General features: G+C 41.2%; 2 long non-coding RNA genes and 1 pseudogene across 3 annotated transcripts in view; 1 reads left to right on the forward strand and 2 right to left on the reverse strand.

Annotated features, from left to right (window-relative positions):
- The window catches only part of LOC128113504 (uncharacterized), a 45,903-nt gene extending 35,883 nt beyond the window's left edge, over positions 1-10,020 (reverse strand). The window contains exon 1 of one of the 2 annotated variants that reach the window (XR_008219511.1): positions 9,645-10,020. This is a non-coding gene — a long non-coding RNA (uncharacterized LOC128113504). The remainder of the gene's footprint in view (positions 1-9,644) is intronic. The other variant, XR_008219512.1, reaches the window with a different exon arrangement.
- LOC128113502 (uncharacterized) overlaps positions 1-27,642 on the forward strand; it is a 303,408-nt gene that overhangs the window by 195,104 nt on the left and 80,662 nt on the right. The gene's annotated exons all lie outside the window — the stretch shown is intronic.
- LOC128113501 (40S ribosomal protein S8-like) lies at positions 4,624-8,445 on the reverse strand (annotated as a pseudogene).

Here is a 27,642-nt window from a genome sequence, read left to right on the forward strand (position 1 = left end):
CAGCCTGAGGTATGTAGTGAGACCCTGTCTCAAAAACAAACAAAACAAATAAAAAGAGAAAGAAAGAAACTTGTATTCTTTATAAATGCTGTCTGTGACCTTCAGCTGTGAGATCACTCTCTGTTGATCTGTAAGTGCAATTAGACCTAACTCAATTCATGGAGGTGCTACACACACAGTGTGCGTTGTGCCCGGTTCTTGAACCACAGCTCCCAAACTGTGCTGAGAAGGGCCCTAAATCAAAATGGGAACCCATACGGACACCGCAGGACGTTTACTTTCTTTGGGAAAGCACGGCGACAGGTGTCAGACCGCATGAGAACTGCAGTTCACAGTAGTTTGTAAAGCTGGGTTTAGCCATTTGCTATAACAATAGAAAGTGCTGCTTGGGAAATCGGCTGGAACAGGAAATGATGTGAAGACTTAAGATCTAAGTTGCATAATGTCTAACCAGCACACACATCCCATTGCTAAGTAATTAAGGCTAAGAATAAAATGAATGTATTACTTTCTCTTCAATTTGTATGTTTTTAAGTAAAACTACCAATTTACTAGGACATGAGTATTATTGATTTAGGCAAACTATTATCCAATAGAACCAGGAGGTGATTTCTTTTTTAATCTATGGGCACAATAAGAAGATTGCTAACATATTAAGGGAATGAGCCAGCAGTCCAAAATGCTTGAAAATGACTATTCCAATGGGAAAGTAACTTTAAAAGACTCAGTCACCACCTTTGACTTGCTCAGAGAGTCAATGAAAAATTTGGATGTAACATGAATAAAAGAAATTCAAACATCTAGAACATTTTGAGAATCAGAAAAAAAAAAGAAAATTAAGGTGCTATTTAGTTTAGCCTTTTAAAAAGAGAAAGTGTTAAGCCAAGCCTGGTGGCACACACAGTTAGTGCCAGCACTCAAGAGCAGAGAGGTAGGCAGATCTCTGCGGGTTTGAGGCCTGCCTGGTCTACATAGTGAGTTCTAAGCTAGTCAGGGTCACTTAGTGAGACACCCCTCATCTTGGGGAGATAGTAAGAGTGCAATAAATGGAAAAGGAAGAGCACTTCTGTTGGGAGAAGCAGTGTGGACAATGGCTGAGAGGCATGCAAACAAACCCTTGCTTGTCTTATGAGAAGAAGCCCCATCGTCTGGAAAAGAGGAAGAGCAAGTCGAGGCAAGAAATGGCCATATTGCCAGTGCTTCAGCTTTATTTATTTATTTATTTATTTATTTATTTATTTATTTATTTATTTATTTATTTTTACCATATACAATGAGAAGACCAGAATCTTCTGGAGGGGAAGTAATAGGATTAAAAAAAAAAAAATCCTTCAAGAAGCTTGGTGTTAAAGTGGCGTGCAACATGGGTAGGCCACTTGGGAGGAGGGAGAGGGTAGCCACTGTCTCTGTGGTTACCAGCTTGAACAATTCCCCTTTTCTGTACAAAGTGTGCTTTATTAATCTATGTATTGACAGCATCTAACAGAAGCTGTAATTTGAGGTACTGAATAAAATTTGAACTTGTGGTACCTTGGGGGACAGGGAACTAGATCGCCGTAACCATGGAGAACTCTCCTACAGCACAGGAATGAGGTCAAACTTATGATGTCGGTTTGGAAGTCATCCACCTAGAAATAAAGGATCTTGACAAAATACCACTTCACAGAGAGCATATATAGACTGAAAACGCCAGAATCCCAGTGACAGGCCCCTGGGGACACCCATCCCGAGGAACAGAGCTTCAACTGCCCACAGAACCGGCAGAGAAAGATGGATGGTAAAGGAAGCGGGCAACAGCCAGAGGAAGCCTCTTCCCAGCAAACAACCGAAAGCTTTCTGGATGAAGCTATTATCTGTAGCGGCTAACAGAGAATGGCAACTTCTCCACGTCCTCTACGGGGTGTAGCCTTTCACAGGTCCTCAGCGATGTTGGAGAGGACACTGTGAGCAGGTACTGGAGGCAGATGATGCCAGATGCCAGATGGCTGTGGAAACGACCTGAGAGGCTCTTCTGCAGAACTTTGATGATGAAATGGTCTGAAGTGAGAGCATTAGGAATAGCAGTTTGAGGGAACATGATTCGAAGACAGGAGCAAACTGAGGAGACGATGAGGCACGGAAGAGTTAAGAGCCATCAGCACTGGAAAAGGGGGTGGTACTTCAGCTTTCCAGGAAGAGGTGTTGAAATTAAGAATACCGTTCATTTCTTCCCTGCCTCCTCCCCTCCCCATTCCACACACAGTATCAGGCAGAGGAGTCTTTCCATGAAGGCCATGGAGGGCAGATGCAAGGAGGAGAGACAGTCATAGCACGGGGCGGGGGGGGGGGGGGGGGGGGGGGGGGGGGGGGGGGGGGAGTCCTTCCGTTTGGGGAGCTGGCTGAAGAAATGTACTACGATTAAGGGAGCTGCCTCGCTCACTGCTAGCATAGGGTTTCATAAACAAGGAAACATTAGAATAAAATTTCTGATTTGAGGATAAAACTAAAGATGTGGATGTGATGGTCTGGATTTCAATATAGATGAGCAGATACGCACATAACTAGAGAGAGAGATGGATATAGACAGACAGACAGGTGGATAGAATACCATAATTCCGTACATGTGTTGTCTGGCTCTGTCTCCTGAAAGGAGAAGAGACACAGCAATTCTTCATTGTCGTGACCTAGCCAGTAGAAAGTTGACTTTAAAATGGAGCACTTTATGAAAAGAAAACCAGGACTACAGATTAGGGAAATAACAAACAGTCATCTGGCATCGTGCCAGAACTGGAGGAAATGGTCAAAGAGTCCATGTCAACAGGACCAGAGGCCAACCTTAAATACCTTCTACTGGGAAAAAAAATGGTGAAGAGCTCAGATCAATATAATGCTAATTGAAGATTATACCGATGGAATAAAATAAGAAATCATGCATCCATACAAATATATAGTTGCGTTAATAAATGTGAGTGAAGAACAAGGTATTGTATCATTCCATAGCCCTTTCCCCACAAAATGGTTATTAACTTCAAAGCAATAAAGAACAACTTTCCAAAAAGAAGAAGCCTGGCTGATGCCACTTCAGTCAAGTAATCTAAGAGAACACCATCAGTAGCAGGTCAAATGCAGATTGTGGGCCACCCGACATGTCTCAGTATCCAAGCCTCACTCTGTGAAAGTCCTACTGAAGGTGCTGAGCTGGAGTGGAACCATTCAGCAGACAGACACATTCAGTAGGGACAGGGACTCTGCCAAATAAACTGCCTGAAGCGTTGCATGTTCCTAAGCCTTTACACAAGTCACAAAACCTGAGAAAGAGAGAGGAATTAGCTCAGACCAAGGGATTGAATGGACACTTCAATGCTGCCATGCCAATATCTGTAGAAATATACATTAAATCCACGGAGGTGAAATGGTGAAACTATGTGTAACAACAATTTCATACAGTTCAGGGAAAAAAAAACAAGTTCTGAGTTGTATTGCAACTTTTTTGTATGTGTGATGTTCCGTCAAATTTTTGAAAGTATAATTTATAGGGATATTCCATAATTGGCACAAATCCTACTGTTGAAGATACCATACACTTTGATTGCAGAAGATGGAGAAACCAAGCTGGTACTGACCTGGAAGCTACCTGCTGGCCAGCTTGTCCGGTGCTGCAAGGTGCTTTGTAGACTGTCTGGGGCCAGGGGAGAGTCAGGGCACATCTTTTTGACATTTATATCTTATGGGGCCAGTCATTGTTATAGCTCATAGTGATCATAGCACAGAGAGGAATTGGATGGAGGAAGAGTGATGGGTGGATACGATCTGAATACATTGTGTCCTTGTAAGAAATTACCATAGAGTAGTTTATTTTAAAAGTATTCCGGAGTTTAGCCATTCTCCCATAGCCATAATGGGCTTGTTCCTATACAGCTGCTTTCCTCTTGGCTAGGGTTCTTGAAGGAACATGCACGGGGGTAGGGGGGTTGACATGCAGCTAGAAACCTAAGTCAAAAACAACAGACAGAGCTCAGGTCATCCCCCAATGAACTCAGATGTTGAGTGGCAGAGCAGCAGCACTGAAAATGCTTGTAGCAACTTTTAGTGGAGCACTGCTTGGCAGAACCAGGTCACCAAGAGAACTTCAGTCTCTATAGAAGAAGGCATCAGCCTCGGCAGGGTGCAAAGTCTGAGTCATTGCTGATGCGACTATTGCTGCAGCTACCACCCAGCACCAACACCAGAACCTGCAGAGCCATGCTGCTCCTACTATGACCACAGTGGAGGCTTCATGCTCTCTTTTGTCATACCTTCCAGCCAGTCATAGACAATGAGTTCTCTGTCACTGTCACAGATAAAGCTTGAGTCCTCCATACTACTTGACCATAGACACAGTGGGAAATCAGCTACCTCAGACCTGCCTTCCAAGCCTCATGGAAGTGACCCTGCCAGGCCTATACTGCACCTCCATCACCACCTCCAGTCTTTGAAGAACAGTGTTTAATCTTCAAATTCTTTATTATAGGAAAGATGACAGGATAAGGATGGATAGGTGTGAATTATCAAATCATCAAGTTCATCAAGCAAAGCAGAGAGAGTAGGAAGGAGGAAGTAAAGAATTCTACTTTATTTAGACAGCAGTCAACACCATAATAAAATTCAATGGAGTTAAGAAAAATCCATCTACATTTCAATATAATAATGTGTAAAAGGGAATTCTTACAATAATAATTCACCATTGATATAAGATTTTAAATGTTGCAAAATAATACTATGTATCATTAGGAGGAAAAAACTAAAAGCACAGAGGGATTGATTACATTGGGCTGTGTTCGTTTTCAATCACTGTGTGGCAGATCCCATCAAACCCAGTGGCTTTATAGTCACAGTTATCATTTGCTTTTGGGTCTGTGACAAGGCAGTTGGGCAGGACTCTGCTGCTTAACTCAACTCTGATGTAGATGTGGGCTGTGCTCATGCATCTTTTTGACCAGTTGGTTTTCAGCTGGGCTTGCTGGCTCCAGATAGCCTCACTCCTGGGTACAGGACTTCAGCTTTGGTGTCTGGATCTCTACCTTTTTCTGGGGTCTCTCTCGTGAACTCTCCCACCCACAAGGAAGACAGAATGGGTTTACTCACAAAGTGACATCTCTCCAGGAGGTTGAGAGAGGACACTGTGGAGCTCTTCTCAGAAGACTAAAGACTAGGAGTCATGTAATATCATTCACCACATCTTGTTATTTGTGGATTAAATTGTGGACCAGCCCAGAGGCAAAGTATGTGAAAAACCTTTGATGTGAAAAGCAACAAGAATTTGCATTCACGTTTGATGTGCCACGTAGGATCTCCATTGCATCAGTCAGTATTCCAGCACTATGATAAAATATCCACCCCCCCATTAGCTTATTAAAAAAAGGGGTGAATCTGCCTCTCAGTTTCAAGGTGCAATCCAGTAATCCCCACTGTTTTTGTTGAGGCAACCCATGACTATTGAAGAATATAGCAGAACAGATGTGTTTGCCCTTGTGACCAGGAAGCAAAAGGAGACTAGGGAAGAGGCTGCTTACCTTGCATTCCCATTCCTCAAGAGCCTAGCCTCAGTGATCCAAGACTTCCAACTAGGTTTCCCTTCTTAATGGTTCTACAACCTCCCAATGGTACCACACTGAAGACTAAGACTTTAACACAGGCATTCCGTGGGCATTCAAAGTCTGAACTCTAGCAGGTATATAATAAAACTTAAACAAATCTAGCAACCTTTCTATGACTTCAGAATACTAGATAGTGGTTACAGTTGTTCGTTACAGTTTTTCCTTCCCCTGGCCACTGGGTTTGAAATGTGGCCACACTTTCCTTATCCTACTCAGAACCCCAGAGATGTTCAGGTTCTTGCATTTTCAGGAAATGATTATTCAGCTCTCTTCTTGGTTCTACAGTCTAGTCCACAGACTCAAAAAATAAAACAAAACAACAACAACAAAAAACCCCTTTTCTGATTAACGCTAACTGTATTTGGATTTTTTTTCTCTGTATAATATGTTTCTGGCTGCACAGGAGTTGAAACCCAGTGCTTTTGGCACAAATGTGTCAGGCATCTACTCATGGACACTGATTTTCACAAAGAGCAAAGTAAGGCTTTGGGCAAACTCTGCCTGTGATTATGTTATGGGATATATAGATACGAGGTGGGCTGGAGTAGCCCCAGTAGGAGTCAGATTTCAGAGTGGAGGTGATAGACTCTCTGGATGAACAGGACTGCCTGTGTGTCATGGCACATCAGCTTGACAGCAGGACCCAACTGAGAGCCCTGGTTCTCTGGGTAGTTAATGCTAGAAGTGATCCCATACCAGCCCTGGGCCAGAGATGAGACCTTACAGGGCTATTTTCTAAGGCCATTCAGGCAGTCGTGTGAGGAACGAATAAGTGATGGAAATAGTTTTCCTTTTAATATTTAAGAACTACAATGGGGCTTTGACTTCAAAGCATATTAATGCTTGCACCAAATTATCAAGATAAGATGACAAACTGCTTTATAAATGCTCCTAGAAGGAAAACTCTACAGAAAAGAGTTTTCCTCTAGCCAAGAAGATAGGGGCCTGATTCTATCAAGACTGGAGTTTTAATCCAGAGACATCGACTCTGGATGGCTTTAGACGCTGTCATTGAAGTTCTCTTTTCTCAGCTTTGATACAAGTGACATTTAGCAGCTCTTTAATTACAACATGTTTATGGTCTCTATATGGAGCTCATTTCAGATTCCAGAGCCTCGGGACACTGAAAACATGTTTAGAATGTGTTTTATTTAAGTACAGAATTGTAAGACTATTCAGAGTACAGTCTAGCCCTCCACCAATGTGAGGTGTTTATATGCCTGCCTCCTTTCCTGTTATTTGACAATGGTGGGGGTGACCAGCTACTATGGTGGATCTGATGCACTTTCTCTTCTCCTTTATAACAACAACACACAACAAATCCCAGATACCTGTATTTTTATTAATATTATTAAACACTATTTACATGCAGTTGAATTTCACCAAATTCAAATACGTAATTTGATGGAGTTTAACAAATGCATGAAATAGTGTTGTCACCACTACAATCGTGATACAACATTTTCATCAAAATATTCTTTTGTGCCCCCAGCAATCATCCTCCTGCTTTCATTTCCAGCATCCTGCCAACCACTGATGGGCTTTTCATCACTACAGGTTTTCCTTCTCTAGAGTTTCATATAAATGGAACCGTACAGGAAGTTTTGTGCCTGGCTTTTTCACTTAGCATAATGCTTTGAGATGAATGCATTTTGTTGAGTGTTTTAGTAGCTCAATACTTTTTTTATTTTTTCTTTAACAACATCACTTATTTTAATTAACTCACAAATAAAACCACCACACAGCTAGTTTAAGAGGCCACTCAAACACTTGCCTGGCCCCTAAACGCTGCACATCGTAGTCAACTTCTACATGGTTAGAATGGCCGTTCTGAAACAATGGAGCTTCACTAGGGTCTTACACATCTGCAATCAATTATTTTTATTCATTTATCCACAATAAAAGAGAAAAAAATCATGATGGAGTTGAAACCAGAAAAAAAAATAACTTTATCATGCTGACTTTAGTTTTATATCTTCTCTCATTCCCTTCTGACTCTGAGTAATGTTCTCTTTCATACTACCATTTATTTAAAGGACATTTGAGTTGTTCTTAGCTTCTGCAATATTAACAGAACTTCTTTAAACATTTTGCACACAGGTTTTCCTGTCAATGTATGCTTTTATTTCTTTTCTTTTTTTATATAGAACAATAAACACCTTTATTATATGAGCTATGAATAATGCTTTATTTGCCTTTCCGGGCTTTGATCTTCCTCAGACAGAACTCCAGCTCCTTGCCTTCTAGCACGGCCACACTGGCCTGGTCTTGAGGCAATACAGGCAAGAAGCTTGCCCTGCTGGAACTGCTCCTCCAGAAGACTGCTGATTTTAGCGTTCTTTTTCTTTTCATCGTATTTCTTTTGGATTTTCTTTGATCTTTTTTTGTTTAATATTTCTTCCTCCTCAGGAGTCAGCTTGGCCCCCTTCTTGCGGCCGAGGGGCAGGGCCGCTTTTATTTCTTTTATTTCTCACTAGACTCATACCACTGTCGGTATGGTGTGCTGTCGATAAGCACAGTGTAGTTCTTCACCAGGGTCTTGGCGCAGACCAGCTCGTTATTGGATGCATTGTAGACAACATCAATGATCCTTGTTTTCTGAGTACAACACTCAGAGCCCCAGGAAAAGTTCCCCACATCCAATCATAGGGCACGGTACTTCTTATTGCCTCCTGAGACTCGGACTGTGTGTATACGACGAGGGCCAATCTTCGTGTTGGCAACAGGCCGTCCCAGCTCATACTTCCACTTCTTGTAGTAGGGCTTTCTCTTACCCCCCACCCTCCCCCGTCTTGCGGCTCCTGTGCCAGTTGTCTCGAGAGATGCCCATCGCATGGCGCTGGCTGGAAAGAGGAAGCGCCGCTTTTATTTCTTTATGGAGTGTGATAGTTGGTCACAAAAAAAATTATATGCTTAAGTTCGCAAGAAATTGCCAAACTGTTTTCCAATCTGCATTTCCACCTACAGTGTGTGAGAGTTGATTTCTAGTTGCTAAGTATATGCGGAATCAATGCTTTCCAGGACAACCACAAAAAGAGGCCAGGAGAGGAGCTGAGGGAGAGGGTGCTGCAGAACCCATCAGTCTGGAAACAACTAGGCTGCTTTAACTGAGATAAATTCAGAAGTTAGAAGTTGAAGAAAGAGGGTGGTAGGAAAAAAATGGTGCAAAAGAAGCAATTATCACTTAACGACAGCAGTGACTATGTGATGAAATAGGAAGGGATTAAGGCTGTGAAAATGGCCTGTGGCAGACAGAGTTGGAAGAAAAATAAACAGGCTTTCTTCTGTAAATAAGCCAACACTTAGGAAAACAGCTGATGACTGAAAAAGCATTGAACAGAGGCCATTTCCCCACCTTGCACTTTGCGTGGGCAAATTCACTGTATTCTTGTTATTGCAAGATGCCCTCTGCTCTTAATATTAATGTATCTGGGTGGCATCTCTCTACGTGAGGGGATAGAGAAAAAGTGCAGTTTTCTTAAGACATGATAGGCACAGGAATGACAGGTCTGGTCTAGTACAGGTGCTAATCTAGGTGCCAGGGCAGGTGCTAGATCAGGCCAGGTCTGAACTGGGGCATGTCCGCTGAGGTTCTAGGCAAGGGTGGTGTTGCTGGGCTGCAGCAGAGGTGTTAGGCAACCCAGGTTCAGCTCCAGCTGCCACAGCCTGGTAAACCAGGGGTACTTCCTAACAATCTGCTTTTTCCTCTGCAAGATGGAGGGGCTCCCTAACAGTGTTGTGACAGTTACATAAGCCACATGCTTAGTCTAGCACCCAGCACACAGGAGGTGCTACATGTTTCTGGAGGTGTATGTAGGTTCCATTATCTGGGACAGCTGTGTTGGTTGAGTTTTGTTCTGTATTCAAGCTTCCCCTAGTCCTCTCCTATACTTGCGGTGGCAGCCACTGGTTCTGCTAGCGGTGCTAATTAAGGGAGCTCATTCAGAGCCACTTCACCGAGACTGCATTGGCAAAAGAAAACCCACTGAAAGCATGTCAAAGAGAGATTAACCCTTTGATAAGCCTCACCTGGTGGAAATGTCGCAGGTTCAGTCCCGTGGGGCGACACAGATATTTCTGCAGGCAGAGGTGATGCTCAGAAAGTACTCAGACAGAGCTTTTGAAAGGATTGCCGGTCTAACCCAAGGGCTCCGCTGACAGCTAAGAGAGCGGGCCAATGTGCCCTTCTCTCCATGGCAGCCAGGCTCTGGCTCAGCCCCAGCAGCCAGTGAATAGATGTTCTTGAATTGCTCGCATCCTGCCCCTTTATCTGCCTCCAGCCCTGGTGTGTATGCCCTAATTGGTCCTCTGGATCCAGCCCTCTCTGGCCTGTCAGCTCAGCTCTGTGTACACAGCGCACTTTCATCTTCCTGTTGCTTGGTGTGCTGCTCTGTTCTGCCAGCTTTCTGATGTGGGAATGCGGTTTGTAGAGCTTGGATGGTCTTCCTGTCATTTCTGCCTCCCTGTTAGTAACTGTATTAGAAAAACAGCTGTTAATCTCAATTAGGTTTTGATTGCTAATTAGCAGCTACCTGTCAGGATCAAGCAGCCCCCTTCCTGGTCCCGTCAGCTATTTCTCATGCAACGGGTACACTTGGTTTCCATGAGAACCGTTTAGCTAAATGCCTCCTCAGCCAACACTGAACTGTCATCTGTGGTTTTGGTAATCTCTAGTACACTGAGAGTGAGGTTCCTTGTCTCCTTCCCACCTTCTTCTCTTTCTGCATTTTACCATTCAGGCAGACTTTCCAGTGAAAGCCAATCTGTGCGTAGTGTCACCAGAAGCCCATTTTGGAAATGGGTGACGGGTGATGAATAAGTCCATTCTTCTCAGGTTAGAATCCACAGTTTAAGCTTCATCTGTTCGTGATGTGTGCTCTTATACCTGGATCCTCTTTACCTATATGGGGAGTTGGCATGCTATTTCATGGGGGCAAACCTGGCTGGCTGCTCAACAGAGCTGCATGGGAATCCAAGCCCATGGTGTCACATGCTGACTGCGGTGTGCCAGCGATCAATCACAGCAACGGGATAGTCATACCAGAGACTCCATGGCTAACAAAACCTGAAATACTCACTTTTTTTATGGAAGAAGCTTACCAACTCCTGACTTCCTGTTTTCAAAGTATGGATTCCTGGAATGGCACCATAAATGTCACCTGGGAACTAGCATTTTACAGTCACGGGCCCCACACCAGGGCTTAGGGTGTCAGGAACTCAGAGGGCAGAATTCAGTAATCTGAATGTCTAAAATTTTTTATTTAAAAATATTTAATGACAAATATCATATACACATTAATAAATATTGTGATTATGTGATATGTGCATGCATTGCATAATGTTTACTGTGATCAGAGTGATCAGTATTTGTTACCACCTTTGCCATACACCAGAGCCCCCAGAATTGTCCATCTTACAGCTAATGGCTCATACTCTAATTTTAAAGATTTGAAACATTTAAGTGACAGGGAAAATGTATGTATTTAAAGTATACAGTGTAATGATTTTATATGCACATACATTTCTATGATAATTCTCAAAAATCAAATTTACCTCCATATTGACTCACTTTGTACCTTAGATCCAATAACTTGCTGGTCATGTGACTAACAGTTTGTATCCTCTGGTCAACATCTTTAGTAGTCTAGATGTCTATGTGTGTATGTATAAATGTGTGTGTGTGTGTGTGTGTGTGTGTGGTATATGCCTGTGTGTGCACAGGTATGGGTGGGAGTGCTTGCCTATGCGTGTATGCATCTGGAGGCGGACTTTGGCTGTCTTTTTCTATTACTCTTCATCTTATTTTTGGAGATAGTGCCTCTAACTAAACCTAAGGCTCATTGACCAATGAGACTAGCTGGCCATTGGAGGCTTGGAATACGTTTGTAACTGCTCCTCCTCACCCACTACCACCCCAGGGGTTAAAATCATCTACTCCACTCAGCTTTCTATGTGGGTGCTGGGGATCTGAACTCAGGCCCTCATGCTTGAATAACAAGCACTTTCCTCACTGAGACATCTCCCAGCCCAATAATCATGATTTCAAGGGCCCTTCAGGTGATGTGGGTACGATAAGAATATGAAAATCACTGATCTCTGCCATGAAATCCAAGAGTCTTCTTTCATTAATATATAACAAAGATAAAAAGAGAAAATCTTTGGCTGATGAGTGGGTACTTGGATAGATTTTAGAAAGGGGATTTGAACCAGAGATATGCAAATATACATGAGATACCTTTGTTTGTGGCCACGGTGTCTGGTGTAAGTTATTTAGAAACTCACATCTCTCTGTGAATCACTTCACTGTGTGCTCTGCCCATTTTTCTGCTTGGACTACTAAACACTTTGTATGAATCTTCTGTGTTCTGGAGACAGCTAACTCTACACTGGTCCTCATTTACTCCTGTATAGGTTGTGTTATTATGAATTTTGATGGGCAGGTGATTTACATTTTGTGGTAGTCCAATCAATCAGGATGCTATCTGTTGTGACTCCTATGTTTATTTCTTTTCTGTTTCTTAGATCTTTTTCTCCAAGAGCTGTTGGGACTCAGGCACCACCTCATTAGCAGCATTTTGTCTTCCAGTTGTGCTGTGGAGGAGACAGCTTCCAGCTTCCACCTCATTCAGGGATTCAGCTCGGCTGTTGATATTGCTGTGTCGATCTTTTGTATAATGTTCAAGACTCCTGTTTGTTTCATATGCACTTGCTCTTTTGTGGGAACACAACTATTTGCTGGGGATCTAAAGCGCTTTAACATTTTTTCTTCTTTTCCTCTAGTAACTGTTTCCTCACAAATGAGGCAGGGCAGGCATTGACAGGCTTTCTCAATATTTATTTCTTAGATGTTGGCTCACTTTTAAAATTATATCTGTTTATTTACTCTCTCTCTCTCTCTCTCTCTCTCTCTCTCTCTCTCTCTCTCTCTCTCTGTGTGTGTGTGTGTGTGTGTGTGTGTGTGCTCATGCGAATGTGAATGCTGTTTGGTGCATGAGTAGAGGTCAGAGGATAACTTGTGAGAGTTGATTCTGTCCCTTCCACAAGATGGGTCCCAGTGAGGCTTGGCAGCAGGCATCTTTACCCACTGAGCCACCTCTGCGGCCCATCTGTTCACTTTTGAGTTTGAGATTCTCCTCTCAACCAAGACTGGCAGGCTATGGCCCAGGGGCCGAATTCAGCACATCTGCCACTTGCCGTTGGAGATGGTTTTCTCAGAGCAACCCCACCCCTGCTCCTTGATACATCGTCTCTGGAAACTTATCTATAGCTGCTTTTGTGTCCACAGCGATGGAATTGAATAGTCGCCACAAAGAACTGTACAAAACCAAACATATTTACTCGCTGACTCTTCACAGAAAACTACAGAAGCTCCAAACTGAGCCCATTCCTTTTCATGGTCCAGTAGAAAAAGTTTCCATGGATACCTTGCTTTATAGTTTGCATATTTACATGCTAGAGAAGAAGAGCTCTGAATACAGATAGTGTAGTGGGCAACAAAGGGAAAATACTGTCATAGATGGAATTTAAAATATCCCCCACAGCCTCATGTTTGAATGTTTGCTCCCCAGCTAAAGAGCTACTGTGGGCGAGTCAAACTCTTAGGAGGCAGGGCTTAGCTAGCGGAAGTGAGTCATGGTGGGAATAGGGACGGCAGCAGTTGACTGGGGGTATATTATCCTTGCCCGATTCCTGCATTGCTCTCTGCTTCCTGGCCCCCTAGGTTCTGCTACCACACACTGAGCTATTCCACTATGCCTTTGCCACCGTGACAGACTGAAACTCTTGGAAACCATGGGTTCAAATAAATTACTTCTCCCTCAAGTTATTTCTGTCAGGTGTTAGAGCCACAGGGATGCGTAAGTTAGTCATACAGACAGCAAGGTGAACATTCTTAACTTCCAAATGAGAAGATTCCGTTCCCACCTACTAGAAGTCATCTGAAACACGGGCATAGGTTTAATGCTTTAGTCCCAAGAAAACGCTGGTGACCCCTTTTTTTTTAAAACTACTTCTTCAGAGAACCATGTATTTGTAAATCGTTCTGGGGAGGAAACAAAAATCTTGTTTCCTTCACTCTGCTGGTATCAAGAGACTAGGGATTTCTCTAGCTCTGCTCAGTGGGCCCCCTCCCCCCGCCCAATCAATAAGGTGGAACTTCTATAGAGAAAGAGCTTGTGTTTTGAAAGTCATTCCTAAGATTTGACCTTGAAAGTAAATGCCCTGACTAATCCTTGATTCATGTTTAGGACAGTGGAGTGGAGGCCTCTTCTCCCAGCTCCTTGGAATGGAGACATGCTCAACTGACCACAATAGAACCCATTCAGCACATGTATTTGACTGTGAGCAAGGAAGGCAGGCATCATGTGCACTAAACTCTTATGGAAGCAGTGTTACAGTCTAGGGTGTTGGGTCCCCGGATTTTAGGTCCAATAGGTCCACAGTGGGATTCCAGACTCTGGTGTTTAGACAGGCTCCCAGGTGCTACTGGCCCAGAAACTGTGGCCTCAGGGTCTTCCTGAGAAGATCAGATCTCACCTGTGGAATGTCTCACCAATTTTTTGCTTTAGCTGTAGTCTCCCCCAATCCTGCCCCGACTCCATGTTCCATATTCCTGGACTTCACCAACTCCTGGTGTATTGATAGTGCTTAATTTGTTTGCTTTCTAACAGATTTGATTTTTTCCAAACTACTCTTTCTTATCACTTATATGAAGAGGATGGATAAAGACAGATACTCCATCTTCCACTTAGCTAAAACCTTCCTTTGCCATTTCTACTTAGAGAGGAACTTCCCTCGGTCGACATTTATCTCTAGTATTTAAAGCGTTAAAGGTCACACCCCCTGCAATTTATTTCAGATAAAGGTAGTTTAACTTTGTTTTTCCAAATGGTATCCATTTGTTCCATATCATTTATTCAATAATTGCACTGTTCTCGCCGATTTTCCATGCCACTTTTAACTTGTACTCAGTTTGGGGTCAATATCTACGATACTAAATCCCTTACAGTGAGCAATCTGCTTCCTTCAGCAATGTGTGCTGCTTTGGTTACTGAATCACATTAATTAGGAGAGTAAATTCCCTTTCATTATTCTTTACTTCCAATATGTTCTTGATTATTTTTACCCTGTCTCTTTAAAATCCCTTTATCACACTCCTTTCTCTTCATCTATCTTGAGTTTTTAAATGAAGATTTCATAAATCTGTCAACACTTTCAAAAGCAAAACTATTACAACAATTTAGTCAAGGATTCTTATATGTGGTTCTAACATCTCTAGTTGCAAAAAGAGGCCATATACTCTTGTACTGGCTAGTTTTATGTCAACTTGACACAAGGTATAGTCATCAGAGACAAGGAACCTCAATTGAGAAAATGCTCCCATAAGATCAGGCTGTAGACAAGCCTCTAAGGCATATTGTTAATTCATGATTGATGGGGGAGGAACTACAATTTGTTTGGTGACTTTGTGTATGATTGTGTAGAAACTGTGTGTGTTAGGAGTTGGAGGCTTGTATGGGTTCATGAGTACATGCACATTTATGTGCAAGTGTGTATATACATATTCAGGTACACCTGTGTAGGCCAGAGATCAATACTGGATGTCCTGTTCAAACCCAGTCCACCTTATTTTTTTTGGTACAGGGTCTCTCACTGAACCTGGAGCTCATCAGTTCATCTTGACAGTCTGGCCATCAAGCTCCAGGGATCCCCCTATTTTACCCCCCATCCCAAGCACTAGGATTACAGCTGGACTTAGTCTTGCTCTTATTTTTATGTAGGTACTAGGGATCTGTGCTCAGGTCTACATGCTGGCTCAGCAACCCCTCTCCTGACTGAGTCGTCTTTCTAGCTCTGCTTCACGGCTTTTGACTTAAAACCTATAGCGGTTAAGTTTGCATTATGCTGAATTTTTACAATAAAAGGAAGGAATGTTTGAACACTCACCATATCAGACATGCAATTCATGTCTGAGCTGCCCTACAGTAGCCGGGGACAGTGGAGGCAGTGAGCACAGAGTAAGTAAACACTCCTCTTTTCTGTGTCAGCCATGGGAATTGCACTCAGTACCTGGGTGGTATCAGAAGACGTCTAAACAATCTTCTTTAATTTAGTTCATGTCCCAAAGTGATCTTTCCAGCTCTGGATGATGTTTTGCATTATTGCCTTTAGTTTAAGAAAGAGAAGCCAAATGATAAAATCTTATCCTTGTATTAAAATTCAGGAAAGCATGCTGTAAAGAACATGAAAATGCTACTTCAGCATGGCCTTTAAAACTTAAAGCCATACACTGTCCATACAACTACATATGAAACTTGAAAAAAAAGAAAAGTGTACTTAAAAAATTAGGCAGACATAACTATACCCCCCCCCCAAAAAAAAAAGAAGAAAAGGAAAAACAAAGCCTAAACCTAAAATACCATCAAATGAAAGTTATTCTTCTTAACTAGGGCACACCAAAGATAAGATATGCCATTATTTTATATGCCCCAAAGATGAGAAAGGATTCTATCAGATAAACTATATCATTCTGTAGACGGAAAGGTCTGTGCTTGTTTTCAATGATTTGAAAATGAGGTGGAATATGTGCTTTTTCGAATCAAATAGAGTAGAGTAGAATAGGGAAGAAAGCTGTAAAGTCTTTTTGTTTTGTTTTGTTTTGTTTTTGTTAACTCGACACAAACTAGAATAATCTGAGAATAGAGAACTTCAGTTGTCTCCATCAGATTGGTCCGTAGGCTAGACTGTGGGTCATTTGCATGATTAATGATTGGTAAGGGAAGGCCTAGCTCTCTGTGGGAAGGGACACCCCTGGGAAGGTTCGTCCTTGGTTGTATAAGAAAGAAAACCAAGCAAGCCTAGGAGAGTGAGCTGGTGAGCAGGATTCCTTCATGGTTTTTTTGCTTCACTTCCTTCATCTAGGTTTTCACCATGCTTGAGTTCCTGCCTTAGTTTCCTTCAGTGATAAACTGGGATCAGGGCATGTAAGCCAAATAAACTCTCTCCTCCCCAAGTTATGTTTGCTCAGTGTTTTATCACAGCAACAGGAAACAAACTAAGACAACATGTTAGAATGATGTGGACTGTAATGAACAGGAACTTCATTCATAAATACGTTGACTTAGGTGGATGTGGTGACTCCCAGCTGTAATCTCAGCACTTAGGAGGGTGAGGCAAGAGGACCGCTGAAAATTTGAGGCTAGCTTGGGCTACATGGTGAGTTCTAGGCTAGCTTATATGGAGACCTTGGCTCAAAAGAAGAGGAGGAGAGGGGAGGAAGAGGCAGGGGATGGTAAGAGAGAAGTGGGGGGGATGAATAAATGTTGACTTACATCTTGCAAACCTGGTAGCTGGAAAGAAAGTCTGGCTTCAGGAAGAGACTGATCTAGTAGTTCAGTACTTTCACTAAGTACCACTCTCCTGCTATATGGTCAATTTCATTCCAAGGTTAATTTTCTTAGTAGATACAATGAAAAACCAAGCAAGAAATGTGCTACAGAGTCCTGTGTTCACATGCAACAAAGACAAACAGTTATATTTTTAAAAATCAAGACACAATTTACCAGCTGTCCCTAGAAGACTTCCCATTATATTCTCAACAGTCTAGCTCCAATTTGGACCACCGGATAATTCTTAGACAAATTACTATTGAGATCTGTGTTGCCTGATACAGGAATGGCTCTCTACTCTGGTCCCCTGAAGAGGTAGTTGTACCTCCTGCCCCAGACTTGGCTCAGGTATTAAGACCATTGTGTCTCACACACACAGCGAGAGGGTCTGAAAAGCTTTATAACTTCCTAAAGGTCTCTGGAGAAACAGAGCAAGCCTGCCAGCATGTCTTCAATGGTTTAAAAGGGCAAGAGAAGGAAACGCCTTTGTTTTCTTTGTCGTGAGTGAGGAGCAGAGCGAGAGGCCTCCAAGCAAGCAAGGACTTACATGATGTAAATCTCCCTTCAGTACCATGGAGAGAGCGCTTAAGCGTCTTTTCTGGCTTGCAAAGGTATGAAGAAAGGCAAAAATGAGAGGGTTGTATCTTAAAGCCCACAGCAGTCAAATACACACACACACACACACACACACACACACACACACACACACACACACACACACACACACACAAATAGAGCAAGGGCCAGGGGGATGGCTCAGAAGGTAAAGGCACCACTTCCAAACCTGATGACCTGAGCTTGATCCCTGCCTGAGACCCACACGCTGAAAGAAGCAAACCAACTCTTGCACATTGTCCTCTGACCTCCATGTGCACATACATGCCCCCACACACATACACACATGCATACGCAAATAAATAAATGTAATTAGAGATTGAAAAATAAGGGGTTGGAGAGATGGCTCGGTGCACTGGCTGCTCTCGTAGAAAACCGAGGTTCAGTTGTCAGGCTACACATGGTGGATCACACCCACTGTAACTCCAGCTCCCTCTTCTGACCTCTGGGGGCACTGCAAGCAAATGATGCATATACATGCTTGCAGACCAAACACCCACACACATAAAATAAATATAAACCTTTAACAAAAATATTTTCAAAAAAACCAGAGTGAGATTACTTGTTATGCTTGCCAAAGGTGGCTGTTTATATTAATTTACAAAGATTAAATGCAATTTAGAAGTTCCACTTATTCTTCAAGCATACTGGACGTATTTCAAGTACTTAACAGTTATATTTAGCAGGTATATAGAACACTTCTACCATCCCAGAAAAATGCTACTAGACCATGCTGATTTAGTGCAGGGTCAGCAAACCAGAGCCCACAGACCAAATCCCATCCAGTGTGTATTTTTATATAGCCTGCTAAGTAAAAGTGGTTTTTATGTTTTTAAATGGTTGGCAGAAAAAAAGGAATATTTCATGACATGAAGGTTATATGAAAATTCAAATTTTAGTTCCCAGAAATACAATGTTTTTTAACTTAGCCATGCTCATTCACGTGTGTGTTGTGGTCATAGCTGCTTTTACACCACAATGGTTTGAGTAGCTGGGAGAGAGACCGTATAATCACAACGCCTAAAATATGTGCAATCTGATCCCTTAAGACAAGTTAACCAGGATCTGGGCTTCAGGGATAGGGTGACCCTATCCATCAGATCCGATGGTCTGGGAAATGGTGGTGGAGTCCATACTTTCCTGAGTCAGTGTGGAAGGACCTAGGATGGGACCTGAACAATATGGAGGAGATGCTGAGAGGGAGAAGACAGAACAGGGTGTTGGGATGCCACCAGCAAGACGCAGCAGACCTGGCAGAATGCACACTGATGTTTAACCGCTGTGTGGAAAGGGCTCACAGGCTACAGAGTCTCTGCTCACTTCGACAAGACTCACCGAGACCGTGTCTGGCCATAGCACTGAAACCCGCCCCTACTTAGCCACGAAACTCAGATGTAGTTTTATGTTTGTGATCTCACCCAAAGGTTCATGCCGTTTTAGCCATGAGAAGCAAATTTTGTGTTCAGCTAATGTCATTGTCACTGCCTGCATCTTATACAAAATGTCATTCCGATTCTTTGTGTCACAGCCTTCGTCACCCCTTTCTCTTCTTCCTGCTCTCCCGCCCTCTTCAGCAGCTCCAGACAACGAGCTCTCTGAAAACAGCTACTTTGTTTCCTATCCTTGGCTTACATGTCTTACTTTTTTATCTTATTATTATTTATGTGTGTGTGTATGCACTGTGTATGTATGTGTATGGGAGTATGTGTATACATGTGTATGTGTGTGCATGTGTGTGTGTGTGTGTGTGTGTGCGATGTGTGTGTATGTGTCTTAGTTAGGTTTTTATTGCTGGAATGAGACACCATGACCGTGGCAACTCTTACAAAGATAATATTTAATTCAGGCGGTGGCTTCCAGTTTCAGAGGCTCAGTCCATTCTCATCACGATGGGGAGCATGGCAGCATAAAGGCTGATGTGGTACTGGCTATATGTCTTGACCAGAAGGCAACAGAAGTCAGTTGACTGTCACACTGAGTGAAGCTTGAGAAAAGAGACTTCAAAACCCACCTGTTGTTTGTTTTTGCTCTTTCTGGGGGGGTCTTCCACCCAGCTCCCAAATAAATCACTCTCAAAGGCTTATTCTTACTTATAAATGCCCAGCCTTAGCTTGGCTTGTTTCTTGCCAGCTTTCCTTAACTTATCCTGTCCACCTTCTGCATCTGGGCTTTTCCCATTCTCTTATTTCCGTAAAACTTACTCTTACTCCGTGGCTGGCTGTGTAGCTGGGTGGCTGGCCCCTGGAGTCCTTCTCATTCTCTGGTTATTTCTTCCTTTTCCCAGATTTCTCCTTCTATATATTTTCTCTGCCTACCAGCCCCACCTATCCTTTCTCCTGCCTTGCTATTGGCCATTCAGTTCTTTATTAGTCCATCAAGTGTTTTAGATAGGCACAGTAACACAGCTTCACAGAGTTAAGCAAATGCAATATAAACAAAAGTAACACACCTTAAAATAATATTCTACAACACCTGCCCCACAGTGACACACTTCCTTCAACAAGACCACACCTTCTCCTAACAGTGCTACTGTCTTTGGGAGCCATTTTCTTTCAAACCATCACAGTATCTGTGTGTGTGTGTGTGTGTGTGTGTGTGTGTGTGTGTGTGTGTGTGTGTGTATGTGTGTGTGTGTGTGTGTGTGTGTGTGTGTGTGTGTGTGTGCCTTCATGAGTTTATGTGTACCACCTGTGTACAGTGCCTGCAGATGTCAGACGACGACGACATTGGATTATAGGTGAGCTGCCTGGTGTACAGGCTTGCAACAGAACCCAGGTCCTCTGCAAGAACAGTAAGAGCTTGTAACTGCTGAGCCATCTCGCCAGCCTCAATTTTCTTGCATTAAAGAGGTTCCTGCCTAATTAGCTTTGGTCGTTAATTAAGAAACCTAATTAAGATATGGATTTTTTTAAAAAAATGTTCAATTATTGGCCTTTTGAACTATATAAATTTGATCACTAACTGTTCATCAATTGACCCCCCCCCCTCCGAATAAAACATATTTTAGGGTATGTATGAGAACAGATTTAGTGCAAGTTATAACGACATACATTTTAAAATGGACTTTACTTTTTAGAGTTCTTTTGACAGTACAGTTGAGCATCTTCCTACCCTCCCATGGATAATCACCCCAATTATCACCTCTTCACACATACCTGAATGGTGCAGTTTTGAGAACTGATGAACCTTCATTAACATTTGTCATAATCATCTAAAGTCCACTATTCACATTAGTGCTTAGTCTTGGTGCTGCTACACATTCTCTCGGTTTGGGAAAAAACATGCACTGTGATGCAGCCGCCATTATGATACTTCAAGAATAGTTTCACTGTCTTCAGAATCCTCTGTTCTTCATTTAACTGTCCCTAACCTCAGGTAGCTGTTGATCATTTTTAGTGTCAGGGATGGTTGGTTTTATTTGTCAGTTTACAAGAAGCTAGAATCACCTGGGAGGTGGGCCTCTGGGCATGCCTGTGAGGGATTAGCTTGGGGTAATATCTTGATTTTGTTAATTAAGGTGAGAAGAGTTGTGCACGGTAGATAATACTATTCCCTGGACCGTATGAGCAAAGAAATAAAACCGAGCAGAAGTATGAGCTCATTGTCCATTGCTCTTTGCTTCCTGACTGTGAACACAGTGTGACTAACCCCCTCCATGCCCCTGCTACCATGACTCCCATGAATGATGGACTGTACCCTGGAGCTGTGACTGTGAACACAGTGTGACTAGCCCCTCATGTCCCTGCTGCTGTGACTCCTGTGAAAGATGGACTGTATCCTGGAGCTGTGACTGTGAACACAGTGTGACTAGCCCCTCATGTCCCTGCTGCTGTGACTCCTGTGAAAGATGGACTGTATCCTGAAGCTGTGAGCCAAAACAAACCCTTTCTCTCTTAAGTTGCTTTCATCATGGCATTTTGTCACAGCAACAGGAAAAGTAACAAAGACACTGTCTCCAGGATTTTGTCTTTTCCAGAGTGATAGACAGCTGGAGTCTTTTCAGATTGGCTTCCTGCCTAATAATAGGCATTTAAGTTTCCTCTGTGTCTTTTCATGGCTTGACAGCTCCTTTCTTTTTAGTGCTGAAAAATATTCTATCCTGGGTAGACTAGTATCACAGTGTATTTATCTGTTCATCCACTGAAGGACATCTCTGTTGCTTCTGACTTTCAGCAATTATGAACAAAACTGCTATAAATATTCATAAGTAGGTTTTTGAATGAACATGTTTTTAATTCATCCAGGTAGCTATCTAGGATTTTGTTACTGTATTGTATGATGAGTGTGTCCAGATTCATTTGATTTGGGGTTTTTTGGTTTGTTTTTTTTTTTTTTGAGTCAAGGTCTTGCTATGCAGCTCAAGCTGACTTTCAATTCACTGTGGAGCCCAGATGGCCTTGAACTTATGATCTTCATTATACTTCCCAAGTGCTTGGATTACAGGCATGTGCCACCATGCCTGCATAGAGTAAGTTTTGTTTAGCTTTGTAAAGCTGCCTTCCAAAGTAGCTGTACTATTTTGCATTTAATCATGTATGCTATGCTGCCTTTTTTTGAGAGATTATAGTACACCATTTCTCCTTTTCTTTTCCTCCCTCCAAATCCATACATCCCTTGCTCTTTTTAAAATTCATATCCCTCTTTTCTATTAAATCGCTGTTACTTGCATAAACACACACACACACACACACACACACATACACACACACACACACACACACACACCCCTCAGTCTATACATTTTTAGCATATATCTGCCTAATACATATAATATTCAATATCTATTTATATAGTAGCTTCTTGTATTTCTACCCTTGGATGTCATTCCTCAGGCACTCCGTCCACCTCATTTGAGACATACCAGCTTATTTGTGCCTGGAGCTCACATAGTAGGCTAGGGTGGTCAGCTACCAAGCTGCAGGGATCCTCTTGTCTCCACCTTCCCAGTGCTGGGATTACAAGTTCACACCACAATGCCAGGCTTCTTCACCTGACTTCTGAGGACTGAACTCATATCTCTGTGCAGGTAAAGCAAGCACCTTACCAACTAAACCATCCCCCCAGACCCTGTACTTAATGCTGAGTTCTTTATATATTTTAGACAATCCTTTTCCAGCTAACAGAAATTATAATACTAATGAAGTCCAGCTTATCAGTTTTGTTTTTGTGTGTGTGTGTGTGTGTGTGTGTGTGTGTGTGTATTATGCCTTTGATTGTCATAGTCACATAGATTTCCTCTTCTGTTTTCTTCTAGGAGATTTCTGGTTTATGATTCATATTTAGGTTCATGATTCTTTTTCTTTTTATCTTTTTCCAGTTAATTTTTTTGTGAAGGATATAAGGTCTGTGTTTTGATTTACTGGTTTGCATGTTTTTCAAGACTGAAAGGTCATTTTTTTCTTCTCAATATCACACTATCTTGATTATTTTAACTTTATAGTAGATAGCAGAATTGATTAAAATTAGCCCTCTGTCTTTGTTTTCCTTCAATATTATGTCAGCTATTCCAAAGCTACTGTGTTCCATACTAACTTTAAATTCAGTTTGTCAACAGCTGCAAAATAACCTTTGGGATTGCTTTAAATCTACAAATCAAATTGAGAAGAACTTATATCTTGGTAATACCAAATATTTCTATCTATAAACATGGAATAATGCTAAATTTATTTTGCTTTTTATCTCTTCCTTCATAGTTTTGTACTTTTCATCATACATATGACACACACACACATTTATGTATAAAATCTCACCCATTTTGTTAGATTAAAACTTATATTACTGGGTACTAATGTAAATGATAGTATATTTCACATTTTATTTGGTTGTGGCTGTGATACACGAAAGCTTCTTAATTTTTGTATTGGTTATACATGCTGCTATAATTGTTCATTATTTTCTGAAGCTTTGTTAGTTCCTTTGGATTTTCTGCATAATAAGCATGCCATCTTTGCACAAATACAGCTTTACTTCTTCTTCCTAATTAGCAAACCTTCTATTTTATCTTATCTTATTATATTCTCTTGAACTTCCAATACAATATTGAAAAACAGTGGTGAGAGGTAATATCTTGCCTGCTCTTAATCTTCATGGGAAAGCTTAAGTTTTTCAACAATAAATATGACACAAGTTGCAGGGGATCTTTGGCAGTGTAGATCTTCCCTACTAGACTGAGTAAATTCCTATTTCTGCAGTGTGTTTTGTCAAACGCTATTTCTGCATTTATATATTGCACACTTGTTCTTCTTGGGTCTATTGACTGATAGTTACAATAATTGGTTTTCAAATGTTGACTTATCTTTTGGATACCAGGGATAACTCCATCTGTGTGGTGATGGTTATTTGTGCATGTTGTGTTCCACTTGTTAATATAGTATGTTTATACTCATTAGAGATTGTAGATGAAGATTTTCCTGTGTTGTGCAGCCGCTTGGTCCCAAATAAACACACAGAGGCTTTTATTAATTACAAACTGCTTGGTCTATGACCCTGGCTTATTATCAACCAGCTATTACATCTTAAATTAACCTATTTCTATTAATCTGTGTATTGTCATGTGCCTCATTGCTTTACCTGTGTTCCATTACATCTTGTCCCCCGCTGGCTCTAAGCATCTGCCTTGACTCTGCCTTCTTCTCTCTGTATCTCTCTTGGATTTCCTGTTTGGCTATAACCTATCTTACCATAGGCCAAAGCAGCTTCTTTATTCACCAATGGTAGCAACACATATTCCCAGCATACAAAAAGACCATCCCACGGCAAGAGATACTATTTTAGTTTTTCTTGCCTAAAATGTCCTGATTTATGTATTAAAGTAATGTTAGACTTCTAGAATTATATAGAAAGCAACTCTTCTCTTTGTCTTCTGAAAAAAATTGTAAAGAATTGGTGTGATTTTCTTTTCCTTAATACTTGGTAAAATTCACCTGTGAATTCATTTGAGTACAGTGCTTACTGTTCTGAAGGTAATGAATTATTGATTCAATGTCTTTAAAAGAAATAATCATTGTGATGGTTTTAATGAGAGTGGTCCTCATAGACTTATATATTTGAATTCTTGGTATTCAGTTGGTGAGACCATTTGGAAAAGATTAGGAGGTGTGGTTTTGGAGGAGGTGTGTCTCTGGGGCTGGGCTTGGAGGTTTCAAGAGTTCATACTGTTCTCAGTTAGCTTTCTCTGCCTCTACTTCATGATAAGGATGTAAGCTCTCGGCTACTACCCTAGCACCATGTCTGCCTGCCTGTTACCATGCTCCCTGCTGTGGTGATCATGGACTCCAGGCTGTGAAACTGTAAGCCCCCAATAAACTCTTTCTTCTGTTAGTTGCCTTGTTCATGGAGTCTCTTTAGTGCCATAGAAAAGGCCCATTCAGGTTACCTTCTTGTGTGAGTTTTGGCAAATTACATCCCTTAAGCATTCACTGTTGCATTTCACCCAGGTCATCAAGTTTGTGAGCCAAGTTGTTGAGAACAACCTCTTACTATCCTTTTAATGTCTGTTGAGTCTATAATTATGCCCCCATTTTTGTTCCTAACATTACTAATTTATAACCTCTCTTTTTCTTCTGAGTTAGCCTGTCAATTTTATTGATTTTTTTTCAAGACAGGGTTTCACTATGTAGCCTCGGCTGTCCTGGAACTCACTCTGCAATTTTTATTGATCTTTTAAAAGAGGCAACTTATAGTTTAATTGATTTCTTGAAGTTGATTTTCTATTTTCAATATCACTTGTTTCTGATCTAGTTTTTAAATGTTTCTTTTCTATTTACTTTGGATTTAATTTTCTTTCTTCCTTTTAGTTTTCTTTTTTTTTCTTTTTTTGTTTTTTTTCAAGATAGAGTTTTGTTTGTTTGTATGTATGTATTGGTTTGTTTCTTTGAGGGGGGTTTGAGACAGGGTTTCTCTGTGTAGCCCAGCTGTCCTGGAACTCCCTCTGTAGACCAGGCTGTCCTCAAACTCAGAGATCTGCGTGCCTCTGCCTCCTGAGTGCTGGGATTAAAGGTGTGCACCACCACCGCTCAGCCGTCTCTTTCAGCTTTCTAAGGCGGAAGCTTATACGACTGATCTTTACATGTTTCCTTTCAGTATACATTGATCACTATAAATTTCCTTCTCAGCACTGCTTTTGCTGTGTTCTATAAATTTTGGTGAGCTTTGCTTTCATTTTCATTCAGTGAGTTTAAAAAAAATTTTGTGTGTGTGTGTGTGTGTGTGTGTGTGTGTGTGTGTGTGTGTGAACTCGTTGACCCATTTGTTATTTAGAAGTGTTGATTAATCTGTGCAACTGAATTTCCAGTTCTCCCTCTGCTATTGATTTCAGTTATGTTTAATCTTACTGTGTCCCCAAAGCAGACATTGTATGCTTTGTAGTGCTTTAAAGCTTTTGAAGGTAAGTCTTTTGGCCCAAAATGTGGTCTATCTTGGTAATTGGTACTCTGCTGTCACTGGATGAAGTGGTCTATAGATGTCTGTTTCCACTAAGGAAAATGTTTTGATATTAACCATGTTTTCAGTATTTTCTTGCATTTCTGTTTTTTCCTCTGTGGACGATCTAGTCAGCCCATTAGCCTATGGATGACTTTTTGTGTGTATTTGTGTGTGTGTGTGTGTGTGTGTGTGTGTGTGTGTGTGTAACAGTTCTTTCTAATTATATCCTAATTATTAGTCCCTTTTCTGTTGTATGACTGATCACAACCTTTTCCTCCATTCTGTAGGCTACCTTTTCACTTTTTGTTTTAGAAGCTTTTTAATTTCATAAAATCCCATTTTTCTATTCTTTAGATTATCTCATGTGCTAGCAGAGTCCTTAAATAGTTTTCTGTTTTCATTCAGCATTTCCATTAAGCCAAACATTAAGATCTTCAATCCACTTTGACTGATTTTTGTGTCAGGTGAGAGATGTAGATCTAGTTTCATTCTTCTATACATGAAAATACACTTATCCTAGCACCGTTTGTTAATGAAGCTTCTTTTTTTCCCAATGTACATTTTGAAAGCTTTGTCAGAAACTAGGTGACTGCAACTATGTGAGTTTATTTTGGGGCCCTCTAATCTAATCTGTTGCTCTGTATACCTGTTTTGGTATCAGTACCCTGCTGGTTTTGTTACTATAGCTCTATAACGTAATTTGGGTTGTTCTTTCTGCTCAGGATTGGTCTTTCATGCTTCCATAAAGATTTTAGAGGGGGCTTTCCCCCTACATCTGTGAAGAATGTTATTGGAATTTTGATGGAGAATTCATTGAATCTATAAAACACTTTCAGTAATATAACCATTTTCACAATATTAATTCCACTAGCCCATGAACATGAGAGGTCTTTCCATCTTCTATTTTTCTTTTCATTTATTTATTCAATGTCTTAAACATTTCATTGTTCACATGCTTGGATATATTAATTCCTAGTTTGTTTTGTTTTGGTTTGGTTTTGAAGCATTTGTGAATGGTATTTTCTCCAGGATTTCTTTCTGTTTTTTATTTTTAATTTTTTAAACATTTATTTGTTGATTTGAGGCACACATATGTTCCATACTACAGATGTAGACGACAGAGAAAAAAATTGTGAGAGTCAGTTCTCTCCTCCCATGTATGTTTCAGTAAAGTGGTTTTCCATCAGACCCACTGATTGCTTTCTTGGTAGGTTCTTCATTGACTTTCAGAAAAGATATTGATATTTATACACTGAATTTTGTATCCTGCCACTTTACTGAAATCATTATCTGATCTAAGTATTTTGAATGGAATTTTCAGGGTCTTTTAAGTACAGGAACATATTGTCTGCAAATAGGGATAAATTAATTTCTTCCTTTCCTATTTGAAAACTTTTCTTCCTTTCTTTTGTCTTTGACCACTATACTGGATAAGTGGAGAGAATGGGCACCTTTATCTCATTGTACATTCTAGAAGAAATGCTGCTTAACTATTGAGTACGATGTTGGCTATATGTTTGTGTCTCTCACCTTTAATGTTGAGTTATATTCCCTTTAATCCTAGTTTCTTCAAAGTGCTTGTAAAAGGGTGCTCAATTTTG

Source organism: Peromyscus californicus, unplaced genomic scaffold (genome assembly GCF_007827085.1).
Source record: "Peromyscus californicus insignis strain IS unplaced genomic scaffold, ASM782708v3 Scaffold_18__1_contigs__length_77618521, whole genome shotgun sequence".
Classification (NCBI taxonomy): domain Eukaryota; kingdom Metazoa; phylum Chordata; class Mammalia; order Rodentia; family Cricetidae; genus Peromyscus; species Peromyscus californicus.